Genomic DNA, 24,726 nt, shown 5'->3' on the forward strand with positions numbered 1-24,726 from the left:
ATTAGTGTCTTTGAGGTTGAAATGAGGTGTCTTATATTGGAGCAATTGACTTACTCTCGCATGGAGGGAAGCAAATTTAACCTTCCTACCTTCACACTGCATGTGTGACTCTTATACTCAAGAAGGATTTCTCTTTAGGAGACTCTGTGTTCTTGTACCTCCAGACCCCTTTCAAAACAGGAGCCCAATGCTTTCAATATTGCAGAGTCCTTTCCCATTACACCTCCCACTTGGCTTGCAGTCATAATTACAGATCGTTACCTAGTGCGGAATTCCTAATGCCTCATTGTTCTGTGTAATTGTCACCCATGGCAATTGGTCAAATGGTGCCCTGACATCATAATGCTTCTGCAGGATGTCATCTGACATGAGGGCAAGCAATAGAATACATTTATCATGGTATTGAAATGGGTAGTAGGAAAGACAGGACTCCAGGCTGAAGGCAAAGATTGTGAGATTAAATAAACAAGGAAATTACATGAGATTTATTCATTAGTTTTATGGTGTCGGTGATCATAATATTCTCAGGTTCTCTATAGGTGAACTGATATGGATTTGCAAGAATGAAGATGTCAGAATATGTTGTTTATAGCTTTTCTCATTCCCACTAACTGTAGCAAAAACCTTCCTCCGTAAACTTATCGGATCACTTAATGGTCATTGGTGTACCATAACCTAAAAGAATTGCTGTGAGCAGGGTACGCTGTTGCTTTGGTAGCAATGAGATCTTTTTATCTACATTCTAATATAGGTGCTAGGGTTGTGTAGAGAGTGGTAGGAAAGGAGGATTAAGATTGACAGGTATGCTAGGTTGAAAATAATATTGAGATTTGAATTCTTTTTGAGCTGTGGATTTTCAAATATTATAGACGTCATAGTACTGATTAATAACCCTTAATCAAAATCTGTTTGTTTTTGTGTTGCATTAGTTTGGGAATATTCAGGTTCTGTTAATAGACTAACAGTGGACTTTTCCATTTGCAGAATATATTGAATGACCAGCAGAGGCAGTGTTGCAGAAGATGATTTCTCTGAGTTGCTGAACCCAAAACAAAACAAAAAAAAAAGTTCAGCAGCTTTCGGCTCGATTTACCTGTTTACATGGTGAGTCAAACTCTCAATTTACCATTTTGCTTGTCCTTAAAAGAAGTTCAACGCATCTGATGGCTCTCAGCTCCTTTTAGTGGGGTATTACGCAAGAATATTATTTGTCAAGACTGAAGCGATATGGATGGCGCCATGGTCATCAGGATAGCTTTTCAAAGATGTTGATTGTCTACAAGGCTGACAATCCTACTTTAAATACTTGTTCTAACAATATGTCAACTGAGAAAATTAGTGTCTTTGAGGTTGAAATGAGGTGTCTTATATTGGAGCAATTGACTTACTCTCGCATGGAGGGAAGCTAATTTAACCTTCCTACCTTCACACTGCATGTGTGACTCTTATATTCAAGAAGGATTTCTCTTTAGGAGACTCTGTGTTCTTGTACCTCCAGACCCCTTTCAAAACAGGAGCCCAATGCTTTCAATATTGCAGAGTCCTTTCCTATTACACCTCCCACTTGGCTTGCAGTCATAATTACAGATCGTTACCTAGTGCGGAATTCCTAATGCCTCATTGTTCTGTGTAATTGTCACCCATGGCAATTGGTCAAATGGTGCCCTGACATCATAATGCTACTGCAGGATGTCATCTGACATGATGGCAAGCAATAGAATACATTTATCATGGTATTGAAATGGGTAGTAGGAAAGACAGGACTCCAGGCTGAAGGCAAAGATTGTGAGATTAAATAAACAAGGAAATTACATCAGATTTATTCATTAGTTTTATGGTGTCGGTGATCATAATATTCTCAGGTTCTCTATAGGTGAACTGATGGGGATTTGCAAGAATGAAGATGTCAGAATATGTTGTTTATAGCTTTTCTCATTCCCACTAACTGTAGCATAAACCTTCCTCCGTAAACTTATCAGATCACTTAATGGTCATTGGTGTACCATAACCTAAAAGAATTGCTGTGAGCAGGGTACGGTGTTGCTTTGGTAGCAATGAGATCTTTTTATATACATTCTAATATAGGTGCTAGGGTTGTGTAGAGAGTGGTAGGAAATGAGGATTAAGATTGACAGGTATGCTAGGTTGAAAATAATATTGAAATTTGAATTCTTTTTGAGCTGTGGATTTTTAAATATTATAGACGTCATAGTACTGATTAATAACCCTTTATCAAAATCTGTTTGTTGTTGTGTTGCATTAGTTTGGGAATATTCAGGTTCTGTTAATAGACTAACAGTGGACTTTTCCATTTGCAGAATATATTGAATGACCAGCAGAGGCAGTGTTGCAGAAGATGATTTCTCTGAGTTGCTGAACCCAAAACAAAACAAAAAAAAGTTCAGCAGCTTTCGGCTCGATTTACCTGTTTACATGGTGAGTCAAACTCTCAATTTACCATTTTGCTTGTCCTTAAAAGAAGTTCAATGCATCTGATGGCTCTCAGCTCCTTTTAGTGGGGTATTACGCAAGAATATTATTTGTCAAGACTGAAGAGATATGGATTGCACCATGGTCATCAGGATAGCTTTTCAAAGATGTTGATTGTCTACAAGGCTGACAATCCTACTTTAAATACTTGTTCTAACAATATGTCAACAGAGAAAATTAGTGTCTTTGAGGTTGAAATGAGGTGTCTTATATTGGATCAATTGACTTACTCTCACATGGAGGGAAGCTAATTTAACCTTCCTACCTTCACACTGCATGTGTGACTCTTATACTCAAGAAGGATTTCTCTTTAGGAGACTCTGTGTTCTTGTACCTCCAGACCCCTTTCAAAACAGGAGCCCAATGCTTTCAATATTGCAGAGTCCTTTCCCATTACACCTCCCACTTGGCTTGCAGTCATAATTACAGATCGTTACCTAGTGCGGAATTCCTAATGCCTCATTGTTCTGTGTAATTGTCACCCATAGCAATTGGTCAAATGGTGCCCTGACATCATAATGCTACTGCAGGATGTCATCTGACATGATGGCAAGCAATAGAATACATTTATCATGGTATTGAAATGGGTAGTAGGAAAGACAGGACTCCAGGCTGAAGGCAAAGATTGTGAGATTAAATAAACAAGGAAATTACATGAGATTTATTCATTAGTTTTATGGTGTTGGTGATCATAATATTCTCAGGTTCTCTATAGGTGAACTGATAGGGATTTGCAAGAATGAAGATGTCAGAATATGTTGTTTATAGCTTTTCTCATTCCCACTAACTGTAGCATAAACCTTCCTCCGTAAACTTATCAGATCACTTAATGGTCATTGGTGTACCATAACCTAAATGAATTGCTGTGAGCAAGGTACACTGTCACTTGGATAGCAATGAGATCTTTTTATCTACATTCTAATATAGGTGCTAGGGTTGTGTAGAGAGTGGTAGGAAAGGAGGATTGAGATTGACAGGTATGCTAGGTTGAAAATAATAATGAGATTTGAATTCTTTTTGAGCTGTGGATTTTCAAATATTATAGACGTCATAGTACTGATTAATAACCCTTTATCAAAATCTGTTTGTTGTTGTGTTGCATTAGTTTGGGAATATTCAGGTTCTGTTAATAGACTAACAGTGGACTTTTCCATTTGCAGAATATATTGAATGACCAGCAGAGGCAGTGTTGCAGAAGATGATTTCTCTGAGTTGCTGAACCCAAAACAAAACAAAAAAAAAGTTCAGCAGCTTTCGGCTCGATTTACCAGTTTACATGGTGAGTCAAACTCTCAATTTACCATTTTGCTTGTCCTTAAAAGAAGTTCAAGGCATCTGATGGCTCTCAGCTCCTTTTAGTGGGGTATTACGCAAGAATATTATTTGTCAAGACTGAAGCGATATGGATGGCGCCATGGTCATCAGGATAGCTTTTCAAAGATGTTGATTGTCTACAAGGCTGACAATCCTACTTTAAATACTTGTTCTAACAATATGTCAACAGAGAAAATTAGTGTCTTTGAGGTTGAAATGAGGTGTCTTATATTGGAGCAATTGACTTACTCTCGCATGGTGGGAAGCTAATTTAACCTTCCTACCTTCACACTACATGTGTGACTCTTATCCTCAAGAAGGATTTCTCTTTAGGAGACTCTGTGTTCTTGTACCTCCAGACCCCTTTCAAAACAGGAGCCCAATGCTTTCAATATTGCAGAGTCCTTTCCCATTACACCTCCCACTTGGCTTGCAGTCATAATTACAGATCGTTACCTAGTGCGGAATTCCTAATGCCTCATTGTTCTGTGTAATTGTCACCCATGGCAATTGGTCAAATGGTGCCCTGACATCATAATGCTACTGCAGGATGTCATCTGACATGAGGGCAAGCAATAGAATACATTTATCATGGTATTGAAATGGGTAGTAGGAAAGACAGGACTCCAGGCTGAAGGCAAAGATTGTGAGATTAAATAAACAAGGAAATTACATGAGATTTATTCATTAGTTTTATGGTGTCGGTGATCATAATATTCTCAGGTTCTCTATAGGTGAACTGATAGGGATTTGCAAGAATGAAGATGTCAGAATATGTTGTTTATAGCTTTTCTCATTCCCACTAACTGTAGCATAAACCTTCCTCCGTAAACTTATCAGATCACTTAATGGTCATTGGTGTACCATAACCTAAACGAATTGCTGTGAGCAAGGTACACTGTCACTTGGATAGCAATGAGATCTTTTTATCTACATTCTAATATAGGTGCTAGGGTTGTGTAGAGAGTGGTAGGAAAGGAGGATTGAGATTGACAGGTATGCTAGGTTGAAAATATTAATGAGATTTGAATTCTTTTTGAGCTGTGGATTTTCAAATATTATAGACGTCATAGTACTGATTAATAACCCTTTATCAAAATCTGTTTGTTGTTGTGTTGCATTAGTTTGGGAATATTCAGGTTCCGTTAATAGACTAACAGTGGACTTTTCCATTTGCAGAATATATTGAATGACCAGCAGAGGCAGTGTTGCAGAAGATGATTTCTCTGAGTTGCTGAACCCAAAACAAAACAAAAAAAAAAGGTTCAGCAGCTTTCGGCTCGATTTACCAGTTTACATGGTGAGTCAAACTCTCAATTAACCATTTTGCTTGTCCTTAAAAGAAGTTCAATGCATCTGATGGCTCTCAGCTCCTTTTAGTGGGGTATTACGCTAGAATATTATTTGTCAAGACTGCAGAGATATGGATGGCGCCATTGGAATCAGGATAGCTTTTCTAAAATGTTGATTGTCTACAAGGCTGACAATCCTACTTTAAATACTTGTTCTAACAATATGTCAACAGAGAAAATTAGTGTCTTTGAGGTTGAAATGAGGTGTCTTATAGTGGGGCAATCGACTTACTCTCGCATGGAGGGAAGCTAATTTAACCTTCCTACCTTCACACTGCATGTGTGACTCTTATACTCAAGAAGGATTTCTCTTTAGGAGACTCTGTGTTCTTGTACCTCCAGACCCCTTTCAAAACAGGAGCCCAATGCTTTCAATATTGCAGAGTCCTTTCCCATTACACCTCCCACTTGGCTTGCAGTCATAATTACAGATCGTTACCTAGTGCGGAATTCCTAATGCCTCATTGTTCTGTGTAATTGTCACCCATGGCAATTGGTCAAATGGTGCCCTGACATCATAATGCTACTGCAGGATGTCATCTGACATGATGGCTAGCAATAGAATACATTTATCATGGTATTGAAATGGGTAGTAGGAAAGACAGGACTCCAGGCTGAAGGCAAAGATTGTGAGATTAAATAAACAAGGAAATTACATGAGATTTATTCATTAGTTTTATGGTGTCGGTGATCATAATATTCTCAGGTTCTCTATAGGTGAACTGATAGGGATTTGCAAGAATGAAGATGTCAGAATATGTTGTTTATAGCTTTTCTCATTCCCACTAACTGTAGCATAAACCTTCCTCCGTAAACTTATCAGATCACTTAATGGTCATTGGTGTACCATAACCTAAACGAATTGCTGTGAGCAAGGTACACTGTCACTTGGATAGCAATGAGATCTTTTTATCTACATTCTAATATAGGTGCTAGGGTTGTGTAGAGAGTGGTAGGAAAGGAGGATTGAGATTGACAGGTATGCTAGGTTGAAAATAATAATGAGATTTGAATTCTTTTTGAGCTGTGGATTTTCAAATATTATAGACGTCATAGTACTGATTAATAACCCTTTATCAAAATCTGTTTGTTGTTGTGTTGCATTAGTTTGGGAATATTCAGGTTCTGTTAATAGACTAACAGTGGACTTTTCCATTTGCAGAATATATTGAATGACCAGCAGAGGCAGTGTTGCAGAAGATGATTTCTCTGAGTTGCTGAACCCAAAACAAAACAAAAAAAAAGTTCAGCAGCTTTCGGCTCGATTTACCAGTTTACATGGTGAGTCAAACTCTCAATTTACCATTTTGCTTGTCCTTAAAAGAAGTTCAAGGCATCTGATGGCTCTCAGCTCCTTTTAGTGGGGTATTACGCAAGAATATTATTTGTCAAGACTGAAGCGATATGGATGGCGCCATGGTCATCAGGATAGCTTTTCAAAGATGTTGATTGTCTACAAGGCTGACAATCCTACTTTAAATACTTGTTCTAACAATATGTCAACAGAGAAAATTAGTGTCTTTGAGGTTGAAATGAGGTGTCTTATATTGGAGCAATTGACTTACTCTCGCATGGTGGGAAGCTAATTTAACCTTCCTACCTTCACACTACATGTGTGACTCTTATACTCAAGAAGGATTTCTCTTTAGGAGACTCTGTGTTCTTGTACCTCCAGACCCCTTTCAAAACAGGAGTCCAATGCTTTCAATATTGCAGAGTCCTTTCCCATTACACCTCCCACTTGGCTTGCAGTCATAATTACAGATCGTTACCTAGTGCGGAATTCCTAATGCCTCATTGTTCTGTGTAATTGTCACCCATGGCAATTGGTCAAATGGTGCCCTGACATCATAATGCTACTGCAGGATGTCATCTGACATGAGGGCAAGCAATAGAATACATTTATCATGGTATTGAAATGGGTAGTAGGAAAGACAGGACTCCAGGCTGAAGGCAAAGATTGTGAGATTAAATAAACAAGGAAATTACATGAGATTTATTCATTAGTTTTATGGTGTCGGTGATCATAATATTCTCAGGTTCTCTATAGGTGAACTGATAGGGATTTGCAAGAATGAAGATGTCAGAATATGTTGTTTATAGCTTTTCTCATTCCCACTAACTGTAGCATAAACCTTCCTCCGTAAACTTATCAGATCACTTAATGGTCATTGGTGTACCATAACCTAAACGAATTGCTGTGAGCAAGGTACACTGTCACTTGGATAGCAATGAGATCTTTTTATCTACATTCTAATATAGGTGCTAGGGTTGTGTAGAGAGTGGTAGGAAAGGAGGATTGAGATTGACAGGTATGCTAGGTTGAAAATAATAATGAGATTTGAATTCTTTTTGAGCTGTGGATTTTCAAATATTATAGACGTCATAGTACTGATTAATAACCCTTTATCAAAATCTGTTTGTTGTTGTGTTGCATTAGTTTGGGAATATTCAGGTTCTGTTAATAGACTAACAGTGGACTTTTCCATTTGCAGAATATATTGAATGACCAGCAGAGGCAGTGTTGCAGAAGATGATTTCTCTGAGTTGTTTAACCCAAAACAAACAAAAAAAAGTTCAGCAGCTTTCGGCTCGATTTACCAATTTACATGGTGAGTCAAACTCTCAATTTACCATTTTGCTTGTCCTTAAAAGAAGTTCAACGCATCTGATGGCTCTCTACGCAAGAATATTATTTGTCAAGACTGAAGCGATATGGATGGCGCCATGGTCATCAGGATAGCTTTTCAAAGATGTTGATTGTCTACAAGGCCGACAATCCTACTTTAAATACTTGTTCTAACAATATGTCAACTGAAAAAATTAGTGTCTTTGAGGTTGAAATGAGGTGTCTTATATTGGAGCAATTGACTTACTCTCGCATGGAGGGAAGCTAATTTAACCTTCCTACCTTCACACTGCATGTGTGACTCTTATATTCAAGAAGGCTTTCTCTTTAGGAGACTCTGTGTTCTTGTACCTCCAGACCCCTTTCAAATCAGGAGCCCAATGCTTTCAATATTGCAGAGTCCTTTCCTATTACACCTCCCACTTGGCTTGCAGTCATAATTACAGATCGTTACCTAGTGCGGAATTCCTAATGCCTCATTGTTCTGTGTAATTGTCACCCATGGCATTTGGTCAAATGGTGCCCTGACATCATAATGCTACTGCAGGATGTCATCTGACATGATGGCAAGCAATAGAATACATTTATCATGGTATTGAAATGGGTAGTAGGAAAGACAGGACTCCAGGCTGAAGGCAAAGATTGTGAGATTAAATAAACAAGGAAATTACATCAGATTTATTCATTAGTTTTATGGTGTCGGTGATCATAATATTCTCAGGTTCTCTATAGGTGAACTGATGGGGATTTGCAAGAATGAAGATGTCAGAATATGTTGTTTATAGCTTTTCTCATTCCCACTAACTGTAGCATAAACCTTCCTCCGTAAACTTATCAGATCACTTAATGGTCATTGGTGTACCATAACCTAAAAGAATTGCTGTGAGCAGGGTACGCTGTTGCTTTGGTAGCAATGAGATCTTTTTATCTACATTCTAATATAGGTGCTAGGGTTGTGTAGAGAGTGGTAGGAAATGAGGATTAAGATTGACAGGTATGCTAGGTTGAAAATAATATTGAAATTTGAATTCTTTTTGAGCTGTGGATTTTTAAATATTATAGACGTCATAGTACTGATTAATAACCCTTTATCAAAATCTGTTTGTTGTTGTGTTGCATTAGTTTGGGAATATTCAGGTTCTGTTAATAGACTAACAGTGGACTTTTCCATTTGCAGAATATATTGAATGACCAGCAGAGGCAGTGTTGCAGAAGATGATTTCTCTGAGTTGCTGAACCCAAAACAAAACAAAAAAAAAAAGTTCAGCAGCTTTCGGCTCGATTTACCAGTTTACATGGTGAGTCAAACTCTCAATTAACCATTTTGCTTGTCCTTAAAAGAAGTTCAATGCATCTGATGGCTCTCAGCTCCTTTTAGTGGGGTATTACGCTAGAATATTATTTGTCAAGACTGCAGAGATATGGATGGCGCCATTGGAATCAGGATAGCTTTTCTAAAATGTTGATTGTCTACAAGGCTGACAATCCTACTTTAAATACTTGTTCTAACAATATGTCAACAGAGAAAATTAGTGTCTTTGAGGTTGAAATGAGGTGTCTTATAGTGGGGCAATCGACTTACTCTCGCATGGAGGGAAGCTAATTTAACCTTCCTACCTTCACACTGCATGTGTGACTCTTATACTCAAGAAGGATTTCTCTTTAGGAGACTCTGTGTTCTTGTACCTCCATACCCCTTTCAAAACAGGAGCCCAATGCTTTCAATATTGCAGAGTCCTTTCCCATTACACCTCCCACTTGGCTTGCAGTCATAATTACAGATCGTTACCTAGTGCGGAATTCCTAATGCCTCATTGTTCTGTGTAATTGTCACCCATGGCAATTGGTCAAATGGTGCCCTGACATCATAATGCTACTGCAGGATGTCATCTGACATGATGGCAAGCAATAGAATACATTTATCATGGTATTGAAATGGGTAGTAGGAAAGACAGGACTCCAGGCTGAAGGCAAAGATTGTGAGATTAAATAAACAAGGAAATTACATGAGATTTATTCATTAGTTTTATGGTGTCGGTGATCATAATATTCTCAGGTTCTCTATAGGTGAACTGATAGGGATTTGCAAGAATGAAGATGTCAGAATATGTTGTTTATAGCTTTTCTCATTCCCACTAACTGTAGCATAAACCTTCCTCCGTAAACTTATCAGATCACTTAATGGTCATTGGTGTACCATAACCTAAACGAATTGCTGTGAGCAAGGTACACTGTCACTTGGATAGCAATGAGATCTTTTTATCTACATTCTAATATAGGTGCTAGGGTTGTGTAGAGAGTGGTAGGAAAGGAGGATTGAGATTGACAGGTATGCTAGGTTGAAAATAATTATGAGATTTGAATTCTTTTTGAGCTGTGGATTTTCAAATATTATAGACGTCATAGTACTGATTAATAACCCTTTATCAAAATCTGTTTGTTGTTGTGTTGCATTAGTTTGGGAATATTCAGGTTCTGTTAATAGACTAACAGTGGACTTTTCCATTTGCAGAATATATTGAATGACCAGCAGAGGCAGTGTTGCAGAAGATGATTTCTCTGAGTTGCTGAACCCAAAACAAAACAAAAAAAAAGTTCAGCAGCTTTCGGCTCGATTTACCAGTTTACATGGTGAGTCAAACTCTCAATTTACCATTTTGCTTGTCCTTAAAAGAAGTTCAAGGCATCTGATGGCTCTCAGCTCCTTTTAGTGGGGTATTACGCAAGAATATTATTTGTCAAGACTGAAGCGATATGGATGGCGCCATGGTCATCAGGATAGCTTTTCAAAGATGTTGATTGTCTACAAGGCTGACAATCCTACTTTAAATACTTGTTCTAACAATATGTCAACAGAGAAAATTAGTGTCTTTGAGGTTGAAATGAGGTGTCTTATATTGGAGCAATTGACTTACTCTCGCATGGTGGGAAGCTAATTTAACCTTCCTACCTTCACACTACATGTGTGACTCTTATACTCAAGAAGGATTTCTCTTTAGGAGACTCTGTGTTCTTGTACCTCCAGACCCCTTTCAAAACAGGAGCCCAATGCTTTCAATATTGCAGAGTCCTTTCCCATTACACCTCCCACTTGGCTTGCAGTCATAATTACAGATCGTTACCTAGTGCGGAATTCCTAATGCCTCATTGTTCTGTGTAATTGTCACCCATGGCAATTGGTCAAATGGTGCCCTGACATCATAATGCTTCTGCAGGATGTCATCTGACATGAGGGCAAGCAATAGAATACCTTTATCATGGTATTGAAATGGGTAGTAGGAAAGACAGGACTCCAGGCTGAAGGCAAAGATTGTGAGATTAAATAAACAAGGAAATTACATCCGATTTATTCATTAGTTTTATGGTGTCGGTGATCATAATATTCTCAGGTTCTCTATAGGTGAACTGATAGGGATTTGCAAGAATGAAGATGTCAGAATATGTTGTTTATAGCTTTTCTCATTCCCACTAACTGTAGCATAAACCTTCCTCCGTAAACTTATCAGATCACTTAATGGTCATTGGTGTACCATAACCTAAAAGAATTGCTGTGAGCAGGGTACGCTGTTGCTTTGGTAGCAATGAGATCTTTTTATCTACATTCTAATATAGGTGCTAGGGTAGTGTAGAGAGTGGTATGAAAGGAGGATTGCGATTGACAGGTATGCTAGGTTGAAAATAATATTGAGATTTGAATTCTTTTTGAGCTGTGGATTTTCAAATATTATAGACGTCATAGTACTGATTAATAACCCTTTATCAAAATCTGTTTGTTGTTGTGTTGCATTAGTTTGGGAATATTCAGGTTCTGTTAATAGACTAACAGTGGACTTTCCCATTTGCAGAATATATTGAATGACCAGCAGAGGCAGTGTTGCAGAAGATGATTTCTCTGAGTTGCTGAACCCAAAACAAAACAAAAAAAAAAGTTCAGCAGCTTTCGGCTCGATTTACCAGTTTACATGGTGAGTCAAACTCTCAATTTACCATTTTGCTTGTCCTTAAAAGAAGTTCAAGGCATCTGATGGCTCTCAGCTCCTTTTAGTGGGGTATTACGCAAGAATATTATTTGTCAAGACTGAAGCGATATGGATGGCGCCATGGTCATCAGCATAGCTTTTCAAAGATGTTGATTGTCTACAAGGCTGACAATCCTACTTTAAATACTTGTTCTAACAATATGTCAACTGAGAAAATTAGTGTCTTTGAGGTTGAAATGAGGTGTCTTATATTGGAGCAATTGACTTACTCTCGCATGGAGGGAAGCAAATTTAACCTTCCTACCTTCACACTGCATGTGTGACTCTTATACTCAAGAAGGATTTCTCTTTAGGAGACTCTGTGTTCTTGTACCTCCAGACCCCTTTCAAAACAGGAGCCCAATGCTTTCAATATTGCAGAGTCCTTTCCCATTACACCTCCCACTTGGCTTGCAGTCATAATTACAGATCGTTACCTAGTGCGGAATTCCTAATGCCTCATTGTTCTGTGTAATTGTCACCCATGGCAATTGGTCAAATGGTGCCCTGACATCATAATGCTTCTGCAGGATGTCATCTGACATGAGGGCAAGCAATAGAATACATTTATCATGGTATTGAAATGGGTAGTAGGAAAGACAGGACTCCAGGCTGAAGGCAAAGATTGTGAGATTAAATAAACAAGGAAATTACATGAGATTTATTCATTAGTTTTATGGTGTCGGTGATCATAATATTCTCAGGTTCTCTATAGGTGAACTGATATGGATTTGCAAGAATGAAGATGTCAGAATATGTTGTTTATAGCTTTTCTCATTCCCACTAACTGTAGCAAAAACCTTCCTCCGTAAACTTATCGGATCACTTAATGGTCATTGGTGTACCATAACCTAAAAGAATTGCTGTGAGCAGGGTACGCTGTTGCTTTGGTAGCAATGAGATCTTTTTATCTACATTCTAATATAGGTGCTAGGGTTGTGTAGAGAGTGGTAGGAAAGGAGGATTAAGATTGACAGGTATGCTAGGTTGAAAATAATATTGAGATTTGAATTCTTTTTGAGCTGTGGATTTTCAAATATTATAGACGTCATAGTACTGATTAATAACCCTTAATCAAAATCTGTTTGTTTTTGTGTTGCATTAGTTTGGGAATATTCAGGTTCTGTTAATAGACTAACAGTGGACTTTTCCATTTGCAGAATATATTGAATGACCAGCAGAGGCAGTGTTGCAGAAGATGATTTCTCTGAGTTGCTGAACCCAAAACAAAACAAAAAAAAAAGTTCAGCAGCTTTCGGCTCGATTTACCTGTTTACATGGTGAGTCAAACTCTCAATTTACCATTTTGCTTGTCCTTAAAAGAAGTTCAACGCATCTGATGGCTCTCAGCTCCTTTTAGTGGGGTATTACGCAAGAATATTATTTGTCAAGACTGAAGCGATATGGATGGCGCCATGGTCATCAGGATAGCTTTTCAAAGATGTTGATTGTCTACAAGGCTGACAATCCTACTTTAAATACTTGTTCTAACAATATGTCAACTGAGAAAATTAGTGTCTTTGAGGTTGAAATGAGGTGTCTTATATTGGAGCAATTGACTTACTCTCGCATGGAGGGAAGCTAATTTAACCTTCCTACCTTCACACTGCATGTGTGACTCTTATATTCAAGAAGGATTTCTCTTTAGGAGACTCTGTGTTCTTGTACCTCCAGACCCCTTTCAAAACAGGAGCCCAATGCTTTCAATATTGCAGAGTCCTTTCCTATTACACCTCCCACTTGGCTTGCAGTCATAATTACAGATCGTTACCTAGTGCGGAATTCCTAATGCCTCATTGTTCTGTGTAATTGTCACCCATGGCAATTGGTCAAATGGTGCCCTGACATCATAATGCTACTGCAGGATGTCATCTGACATGATGGCAAGCAATAGAATACATTTATCATGGTATTGAAATGGGTAGTAGGAAAGACAGGACTCCAGGCTGAAGGCAAAGATTGTGAGATTAAATAAACAAGGAAATTACATCAGATTTATTCATTAGTTTTATGGTGTCGGTGATCATAATATTCTCAGGTTCTCTATAGGTGAACTGATGGGGATTTGCAAGAATGAAGATGTCAGAATATGTTGTTTATAGCTTTTCTCATTCCCACTAACTGTAGCATAAACCTTCCTCCGTAAACTTATCAGATCACTTAATGGTCATTGGTGTACCATAACCTAAAAGAATTGCTGTGAGCAGGGTACGCTGTTGCTTTGGTAGCAATGAGATCTTTTTATATACATTCTAATATAGGTGCTAGGGTTGTGTAGAGAGTGGTAGGAAATGAGGATTAAGATTGACAGGTATGCTAGGTTGAAAATAATATTGAAATTTGAATTCTTTTTGAGCTGTGGATTTTTAAATATTATAGACGTCATAGTACTGATTAATAACCCTTTATCAAAATCTGTTTGTTGTTGTGTTGCATTAGTTTGGGAATATTCAGGTTCTGTTAATAGACGAACAGTGGACTTTTCCATTTGCAGAATATATTGAATGACCAGCAGAGGCAGTGTTGCAGAAGATGATTTCTCTGAGTTGCTGAACCCAAAACAAAACAAAAAAAAGTTCAGCAGCTTTCGGCTCGATTTACCTGTTTACATGGTGAGTCAAACTCTCAATTTACCATTTTGCTTGTCCTTAAAAGAAGTTCAATGCATCTGATGGCTCTCAGCTCCTTTTAGTGGGGTATTACGCAAGAATATTATTTGTCAAGACTGAAGAGATATGGATTGCACCATGGTCATCAGGATAGCTTTTCAAAGATGTTGATTGTCTACAAGGCTGACAATCCTACTTTAAATACTTGTTCTAACAATATGTCAACAGAGAAAATTAGTGTCTTTGAGGTTGAAATGAGGTGTCTTATATTGGAGCAATTGACTTACTCTCACATGGAGGGAAGCTAATTTAACCTTCCTACCTTCACACTGCATGTGTGACTCTTATACTCAAGAAGGATTTCTCTTTAGGAGACTCTGTGTTCTTGTACCTCCAGACCCCTTTCAAAACAGGAGCCCAATGCTTTCAATATTGCAGAGTCCTTTCCCATTACACCTCCCACTTGGCTTGCAGTCATAATTACAGATCGTTACCTAGTGCGGAATTCCTAATGCCTCATTGTTCTGTGTAATTGTCACCCATGGCAATTGGTCAAATGGTGCCCTGACATCATAATGCTACTGCAGGATGTCATCTGACATGATGGCAAGCAATAGAATACATTTATCATGGTATTGAAATGGGTAGTAGGAAAGACAGGACTCCAGGCTGAAGGCAAAGATTGTGAGATTAAATAAACAAGGAAATTACATGAGATTTATTCATTAGTTTTATGGTGTTGGTGATCATAATATTCTCAGGTTCTCTATAGGTGAACTGATAGGGATTTGCAAGAATGAAGATGTCAGAATATGTTGTTTATAGCTTTTCTCATTCCCACTAACTGTAGCATAAACCTTCCTCCGTAAACTTATCAGATCACTTAATGGTCATTGGTGTACCATAACCTAAATGAATTGCTGTGAGAAAGGTACACTGTCACTTGGATAGCAATGAGATCTTTTTATCTACATTCTAATATAGGTGCTAGGGTTGTGTAGAGAGTGGTAGGAAAGGAGGATTGAGATTGACAGGTATGCTAGGTTGAAAATAATAATGAGATTTGAATTCTTTTTGAGCTGTGGATTTTCAAATATTATAGACGTCATAGTACTGATTAATAACCCTTTATCAAAATCTGTTTGTTGTTGTGTTGCATTAGTTTGGGAATATTCAGGTTCTGTTAATAGACTAACAGTGGACTTTTCCATTTGCAGAATATATTGAATGACCAGCAGAGGCAGTGTTGCAGAAGATGATTTCTCTGAGTTGCTGAACCCAAAACAAAACAAAAAAAAAGTTCAGCAGCTTTCGGCTCGATTTACCAGTTTACATGGTGAGTCAAACTCTCAATTTACCATTTTGCTTGTCCTTAAAAGAAGTTCAAGGCATCTGATGGCTCTCAGCTCCTTTTAGTGGGGTATTACGCAAGAATATTATTTGTCAAGACTGAAGCGATATGGATGGCGCCATGGTCATCAGGATAGCTTTTCAAAGATGTTGATTGTCTACAAGGCTGACAATCCTACTTTAAATACTTGTTCTAACAATATGTCAACAGAGAAAATTAGTGTCTTTGAGGTTGAAATGAGGTGTCTTATATTGGAGCAATTGACTTACTCTCGCATGGTGGGAAGCTAATTTAACCTTCCTACCTTCACACTACATGTGTGACTCTTATCCTCAAGAAGGATTTCTCTTTAGGAGACTCTGTGTTCTTGTACCTCCAGACCCCTTTCAAAACAGGAGCCCAATGCTTTCAATATTGCAGAGTCCTTTCCCATTACACCTCCCACTTGGCTTGCAGTCATAATTACAGATCGTTACCTAGTGCGGAATTCCTAATGCCTCATTGTTCTGTGTAATTGTCACCCATGGCAATTGGTCAAATGGTGCCCTGACATCATAATGCTACTGCAGGATGTCATCTGACATGAGGGCAAGCAATAGAATACATTTATCATGGTATTGAAATGGGTAGTAGGAAAGACAGGACTCCAGGCTGAAGGCAAAGATTGTGAGATTAAATAAACAAGGAAATTACATGAGATTTATTCATTAGTTTTATGGTGTCGGTGATCATAATATTCTCAGGTTCTCTATAGGTGAACTGATAGGGATTTGCAAGAATGAAGATGTCAGAATATGTTGTTTATAGCTTTTCTCATTCCCACTAACTGTAGCATAAACCTTCCTCCGTAAACTTATCAGATCACTTAATGGTCATTGGTGTACCATAACCTAAACGAATTGCTGTGAGCAAGGTACACTGTCACTTGGATAGCAATGAGATCTTTTTATCTACATTCTAATATAGGTGCTAGGGTTGTGTAGAGAGTGGTAGGAAAGGAGGATTGAGATTGACAGGTATGCTAGGTTGAAAATATTAATGAGATTTGAATTCTTTTTGAGCTGTGGATTTTCAAATATTATAGACGTCATAGTACTGATTAATAACCCTTTATCAAAATCTGTTTGTTGTTGTGTTGCATTAGTTTGGGAATATTCAGGTTCCGTTAATAGACTAACAGTGGACTTTTCCATTTGCAGAATATATTGAATGACCAGCAGAGGCAGTGTTGCAGAAGATGATTTCTCTGAGTTGCTGAACCCAAAACAAAACAAAAAAAAAAGGTTCAGCAGCTTTCGGCTCGATTTACCAGTTTACATGGTGAGTCAAACTCTCAATTAACCATTTTGCTTGTCCTTAAAAGAAGTTCAATGCATCTGATGGCTCTCAGCTCCTTTTAGTGGGGTATTACGCTAGAATATTATTTGTCAAGACTGCAGAGATATGGATGGCGCCATTGGAATCAGGATAGCTTTTCTAAAATGTTGATTGTCTACAAGGCTGACAATCCTACTTTAAATACTTGTTCTAACAATATGTCAACAGAGAAAATTAGTGTCTTTGAGGTTGAAATGAGGTGTCTTATAGTGGGGCAATCGACTTACTCTCGCATGGAGGGAAGCTAATTTAACCTTCCTACCTTCACACTGCATGTGTGACTCTTATACTCAAGAAGGATTTCTCTTTAGGAGACTCTGTGTTCTTGTACCTCCAGACCCCTTTCAAAACAGGAGCCCAATGCTTTCAATATTGCAGAGTCCTTTCCCATTACACCTCCCACTTGGCTTGCAGTCATAATTACAGATCGTTACCTAGTGCGGAATTCCTAATGCCTCATTGTTCTGTGTAATTGTCACCCATGGCAATTGGTCAAATGGTGCCCTGACATCATAATGCTACTGCAGGATGTCATCTGACATGATGGCAAGCAATAGAATAAATTTATCATGGTATTGAAATGGGTAGTAGGAAAGACAGGACTCCAGGCTGAAGGCAAAGATTGTGAGATTAAATAAACAAGGAAATTACATGAGATTTATTCATTAGTTTTATGGTGTCGGTGATCATAATATTCTCAGGTTCTCTATAGGTGAACTGATAGGGATTTGCAAGAATGAAGATGTCAGAATATGTTGTTTATAGCTTTTCTCATTCCCACTAACTGTAGCATAAACCTTCCTCCGTAAACTTATCAGATCACTTAATGGTCATTGGTGTACCATAACCTAAACGAATTGCTGTGAGCAAGGTACACTGTCACTTGGATAGCAATGAGATCTTTTTATCTACATTCTAATATAGGTGCTAGGGTTGTGTAGAGAGTGGTAGGAAAGGAGGATTGAGATTGACAGGTATGCTAGGTTGAAAATAATAATGAGATTTGAATTCTTTTTGAGCTGTGGATTTTCAAATATTATAGACGTCATAGTACTGATTAATAACCCTTTATCAAAATCTGTTTGTTGTTGTGTTGCATTAGTTTGGGAATATTCAGGTTCTGTTAATAGACTAACAGTGGACTTTTCCATTTGCAGAATATATTGAATGACCAGCAGAGGCAGTGTTGCAGAAGATGATTTCTCTGAGTTGCTGAACCCAAAACAAAACAAAAAAAAAAGGTTCAGCAGCTTTCGGCTCGATTTACCAGTTTACATGGTGAGTCAAACTCTCAATTAACCATTTTGCTTGTCCTTAAAAGAAGTTCAATGCATCTGATGGCTCTCAGCTCCTTTTAGTGGGGTATTACGCTAGAATATTATTTGTCAAGACTGCAGAGATATGGATGGCGCCATTGGAATCAGGATAGCTTTTCTAAAATGTTGATTGTCTACAAGGCTGACAATCCTACTTTAAATACTTGTTCTAACAATATGTCAACAGAGAAAATTAGTGTCTTTGAGGTTGAAATGAGGTGTCTTATAGTGGGGCAATCGACTTACTCTCGCATGGAGGGAAGCTAATTTAACCTTCCTACCTTCACACTGCATGTGTGACTCTTATACTCAAGAAGGATTTCTCTTTAGGAGACTCTGTGTTCTTGTACCTCCAGACCCCTTTCAAAACAGGAGCCCAATGCTTTCAATATTGCAGAGTCCTTTCCCATTACACCTCCCACTTGGCTTGCAGTCATAATTACAGATCGTTACCTAGTGCGGAATTCCTAATGCCTCATTGTTCTGTGTAATTGTCACCCATGGCAATTGGTCAAATGGTGCCCTGACATCATAATGCTACTGCAGGATGTCATCTGACATGATGGCAAGCAATAGAATAAATTTATCATGGTATTGAAATGGGTAGTAGGAAAGACAGGACTCCAGGCTGAAGGCAAAGATTGTGAGATTAAATAAACAAGGAAATTACATGAGATTTATTCATTAGTTTTATGGTGTCGGTGATCATAATATTCTCAGGTTCTCTATAGGTGAACTGATAGGGATTTGCAAGAATGAAGATGTCAGAATATGTTGTTTATAGCTTTTCTCATTCCCACTAACTGTAGCATAAACCTTCCTCCGTAAACTTATCAGATCACTTAATGGTCATTGGTGTACCATAACCTAAACGAATTGCTGTGAGCAAGGTACACTGTCACTTGGATAGCAATGAGATCTTTTTATCTACATTCTAATATAGGTGCTAGGGTTGTGTAGAGAGTGGTAGGAAAGGAGGATTGAGATTGACAGGTATGCTAGGTTGAAAATAATAATGAGATTTGAATTCTTTTTGAGCTGTGGATTTTCAAATATTATAGACGTCATAGTACTGATTAATAACCCTTTATCAAAATCTGTTTGTTGTTGTGTTGCATTAGTTTGGGAATATTCAGGTTCCGTTAATAGACTAACAGTGGACTTTTCCATTTGCAGAATATATTGAATGACCAGCAGAGGCAGTGTTGCAGAAGATGATTTCTCTGAGTTGCTGAACCCAAAACAAAACAAAAAAAAAAGGTTCAGCAGCTTTCGGCTCGATTTACCAGTTTACATGGTGAGTCAAACTCTCAATTAACCATTTTGCTTGTCCTTAAAAGAAGTTCAATGCATCTGATGGCTCTCAGCTCCTTTTAGTGGGGTATTACGCTAGAATATTATTTGTCAAGACTGCAGAGATATGGATGGCGCCATTGGAATCAGGATAGCTTTTCTAAAATGTTGATTGTCTACAAGGCTGACAATCCTACTTTAAATACTTGTTCTAACAATATGTCAACAGAGAAAATTAGTGTCTTTGAGGTTGAAATGAGGTGTCTTATAGTGGGGCAATCGACTTACTCTCGCATGGAGGGAAGCTAATTTAACCTTCCTACCTTCACACTGCATGTGTGACTCTTATACTCAAGAAGGATTTCTCTTTAGGAGACTCTGTGTTCTTGTACCTCCAGACCCCTTTCAAAACAGGAGCCCAATGCTTTCAATATTGCAGAGTCCTTTCCCATTACACCTCCCACTTGGCTTGCAGTCATAATTACAGATCGTTACCTAGTGCGGAATTCCTAATGCCTCATTGTTCTGTGTAATTGTCACCCATGGCAATTGGTCAAATGGTGCCCTGACATCATAATGCTACTGCAGGATGTCATCTGACATGATGGCAAGCAATAGAATAAATTTATCATGGTATTGAAATGGGTAGTAGGAAAGACAGGACTCCAGGCTGAAGGCAAAGATTGTGAGATTAAATAAACAAGGAAATTACATGAGATTTATTCATTAGTTTTATGGTGTCGGTGATCATAATATTCTCAGGTTCTCTATAGGTGAACTGATAGGGATTTGCAAGAATGAAGATGTCAGAATATGTTGTTTATAGCTTTTCTCATTCCCACTAACTGTAGCATAAACCTTCCTCCGTAAACTTATCAGATCACTTAATGGTCATTGGTGTACCATAACCTAAACGAATTGCTGTGAGCAAGGTACACTGTCACTTGGATAGCAATGAGATCTTTTTATCTACATTCTAATATAGGTGCTAGGGTTGTGTAGAGAGTGGTAGGAAAGGAGGATTGAGATTGACAGGTATGCTAGGTTGAAAATAATAATGAGATTTGAATTCTTTTTGAGCTGTGGATTTTCAAATATTATAGACGTCATAGTACTGATTAATAACCCTTTATCAAAATCTGTTTGTTGTTGTGTTGCATTAGTTTGGGAATATTCAGGTTCTGTTAATAGACTAACAGTGGACTTTTCCATTTGCAGAATATATTGAATGACCAGCAGAGGCAGTGTTGCAGAAGATGATTTCTCTGAGTTGCTGAACCCAAAACAAAACAAAAAAAAAGTTCAGCAGCTTTCGGCTCGATTTACCAGTTTACATGGTGAGTCAAACTCTCAATTTACCATTTTGCTTGTCCTTAAAAGAAGTTCAAGGCATCTGATGGCTCTCAGCTCCTTTTAGTGGGGTATTACGCAAGAATATTATTTGTCAAGACTGAAGCGATATGGATGGCGCCATGGTCATCAGGATAGCTTTTCAAAGATGTTGATTGTCTACAAGGCTGACAATCCTACTTTAAATACTTGTTCTAACAATATGTCAACAGAGAAAATTAGTGTCTTTGAGGTTGAAATGAGGTGTCTTATATTGGAGCAATTGACTTACTCTCGCATGGTGGGAAGCTAATTTAACCTTCCTACCTTCACACTACATGTGTGACTCTTATACTCAAGAAGGATTTCTCTTTAGGAGACTCTGTGTTCTTGTACCTCCAGACCCCTTTCAAAACAGGAGTCCAATGCTTTCAATATTGCAGAGTCCTTTCCCATTACACCTCCCACTTGGCTTGCAGTCATAATTACAGATCGTTACCTAGTGCGGAATTCCTAATGCCTCATTGTTCTGTGTAATTGTCACCCATGGCAATTGGTCAAATGGTGCCCTGACATCATAATGCTACTGCAGGATGTCATCTGACATGAGGGCAAGCAATAGAATACATTTATCATGGTATTGAAATGGGTAGTAGGAAAGACAGGACTCCAGGCTGAAGGCAAAGATTGTGAGATTAAATAAACAAGGAAATTACATGAGATTTATTCATTAGTTTTATGGTGTCGGTGATCATAATATTCTCAGGTTCTCTATAGGTGAACTGATAGGGATTTGCAAGAATGAAGATGTCAGAATATGTTGTTTATAGCTTTTCTCATTCCCACTAACTGTAGCATAAACCTTCCTCCGTAAACTTATCAGATCACTTAATGGTCATTGGTGTACCATAACCTAAACGAATTGCTGTGAGCAAGGTACACTGTCACTTGGATAGCAATGAGATCTTTTTATCTACATTCTAATATAGGTGCTAGGGTTGTGTAGAGAGTGGTAGGAAAGGAGGATTGAGATTGACAGGTATGCTAGGTTGAAAATAATAATGAGATTTGAATTCTTTTTGAGCTGTGGATTTTCAAATATTATAGACGTCATAGTACTGATTAATAACCCTTTATCAAAATCTGTTTGTTGTTGTGTTGCATTAGTTTGGGAATATTCAGGTTCTGTTAATAGACTAACAGTGGACTTTTCCATTTGCAGAATATATTGAATGACCAGCAGAGGCAGTGTTGCAGAAGATGATTTCTCTGAGTTGTTTAACCCAAAACAAACAAAAAAAAGTTCAGCAGCTTTCGGCTCGATTTACCAATTTACATGGTGAGTCAAACTCTCAATTTACCATTTTGCTTGTCCTTAAAAGAAGTTCAACGCATCTGATGGCTCTCTACGCAAGAATATTATTTGTCAAGACTGAAGCGATATGGATGGCGCCATGGTCATCAGGATAGCTTTTCAAAGATGTTGATTGTCTACAAGGCTGACAATCCTACTTTAAATACTTGTTCTAACAATATGTCAACTGAAAAAATTAGTGTCTTTGAGGTTGAAATGAGGTGTCTTATATTGGAGCAATTGACTTACTCTCGCATGGAGGGAAGCTAATTTAACCTTCCTACCTTCACACTGCATGTGTGACTCTTATATTCAAGAAGGCTTTCTCTTTAGGAGACTCTGTGTTCTTGTACCTCCAGACCCCTTTCAAATCAGGAGCCCAATGCTTTCAATATTGCAGAGTCCTTTCCTATTACACCTCCCACTTGGCTTGCAGTCATAATTACAGATCGTTACCTAGTGCGGAATTCCTAATGCCTCATTGTTCTGTGTAATTGTCACCCATGGCATTTGGTCAAATGGTGCCCTGACATCATAATGCTACTGCAGGATGTCATCTGACATGATGGCAAGCAATAGAATACATTTATCATGGTATTGAAATGGGTAGTAGGAAAGACAGGACTCCAGGCTGAAGGCAAAGATTGTGAGATTAAATAAACAAGGAAATTACATCAGATTTATTCATTAGTTTTATGGTGTCGGTGATCATAATATTCTCAGGTTCTCTATAGGTGAACTGATGGGGATTTGCAAGAATGAAGATGTCAGAATATGTTGTTTATAGCTTTTCTCATTCCCACTAACTGTAGCATAAACCTTCCTCCGTAAACTTATCAGATCACTTAATGGTCATTGGTGTACCATAACCTAAAAGAATTGCTGTGAGCAGGGTACGCTGTTGCTTTGGTAGCAATGAGATCTTTTTATCTACATTCTAATATAGGTGCTAGGGTTGTGTAGAGAGTGGTAGGAAATGAGGATTAAGATTGACAGGTATGCTAGGTTGAAAATAATATTGAAATTTGAATTCTTTTTGAGCTGTGGATTTTTAAATATTATAGACGTCATAGTACTGATTAATAACCCTTTATCAAAATCTGTTTGTTGTTGTGTTGCATTAGTTTGGGAATATTCAGGTTCTGTTAATAGACTAACAGTGGACTTTTCCATTTGCAGAATATATTGAATGACCAGCAGAGGCAGTGTTGCAGAAGATGATTTCTCTGAGTTGCTGAACCCAAAACAAAACAAAAAAAAAAAGTTCAGCAGCTTTCGGCTCGATTTACCAGTTTACATGGTGAGTCAAACTCTCAATTAACCATTTTGCTTGTCCTTAAAAGAAGTTCAATGCATCTGATGGCTCTCAGCTCCTTTTAGTGGGGTATTACGCTAGAATATTATTTGTCAAGACTGCAGAGATATGGATGGCGCCATTGGAATCAGGATAGCTTTTCTAAAATGTTGATTGTCTACAAGGCTGACAATCCTACTTTAAATACTTGTTCTAACAATATGTCAACAGAGAAAATTAGTGTCTTTGAGGTTGAAATGAGGTGTCTTATAGTGGGGCAATCGACTTACTCTCGCATGGAGGGAAGCTAATTTAACCTTCCTACCTTCACACTGCATGTGTGACTCTTATACTCAAGAAGGATTTCTCTTTAGGAGACTCTGTGTTCTTGTACCTCCAGACCCCTTTCAAAACAGGAGCCCAATGCTTTCAATATTGCAGAGTCCTTTCCCATTACACCTCCCACTTGGCTTGCAGTCATAATTACAGATCGTTACCTAGTGCGGAATTCCTAATGCCTCATTGTTCTGTGTAATTGTCACCCATGGCAATTGGTCAAATGGTGCCCTGACATCATAATGCTACTGCAGGATGTCATCTGACATGATGGCAAGCAATAGAATACATTTATCATGGTATTGAAATGGGTAGTAGGAAAGACAGGACTCCAGGCTGAAGGCAAAGATTGTGAGATTAAATAAACAAGGAAATTACATGAGATTTATTCATTAGTTTTATGGTGTCGGTGATCATAATATTCTCAGGTTCTCTATAGGTGAACTGATAGGGATTTGCAAGAATGAAGATGTCAGAATATGTTGTTTATAGCTTTTCTCATTCCCACTAACTGTAGCATAAACCTTCCTCCGTAAACTTATCAGATCACTTAATGGTCATTGGTGTACCATAACCTAAACGAATTGCTGTGAGCAAGGTACACTGTCACTTGGATAGCAATGAGATCTTTTTATCTACATTCTAATATAGGTGCTAGGGTTG

This window comes from Lissotriton vulgaris, chromosome 11, assembly GCF_964263255.1.
Source record: "Lissotriton vulgaris chromosome 11, aLisVul1.2, whole genome shotgun sequence".
Taxonomy (NCBI): domain Eukaryota; kingdom Metazoa; phylum Chordata; class Amphibia; order Caudata; family Salamandridae; genus Lissotriton; species Lissotriton vulgaris.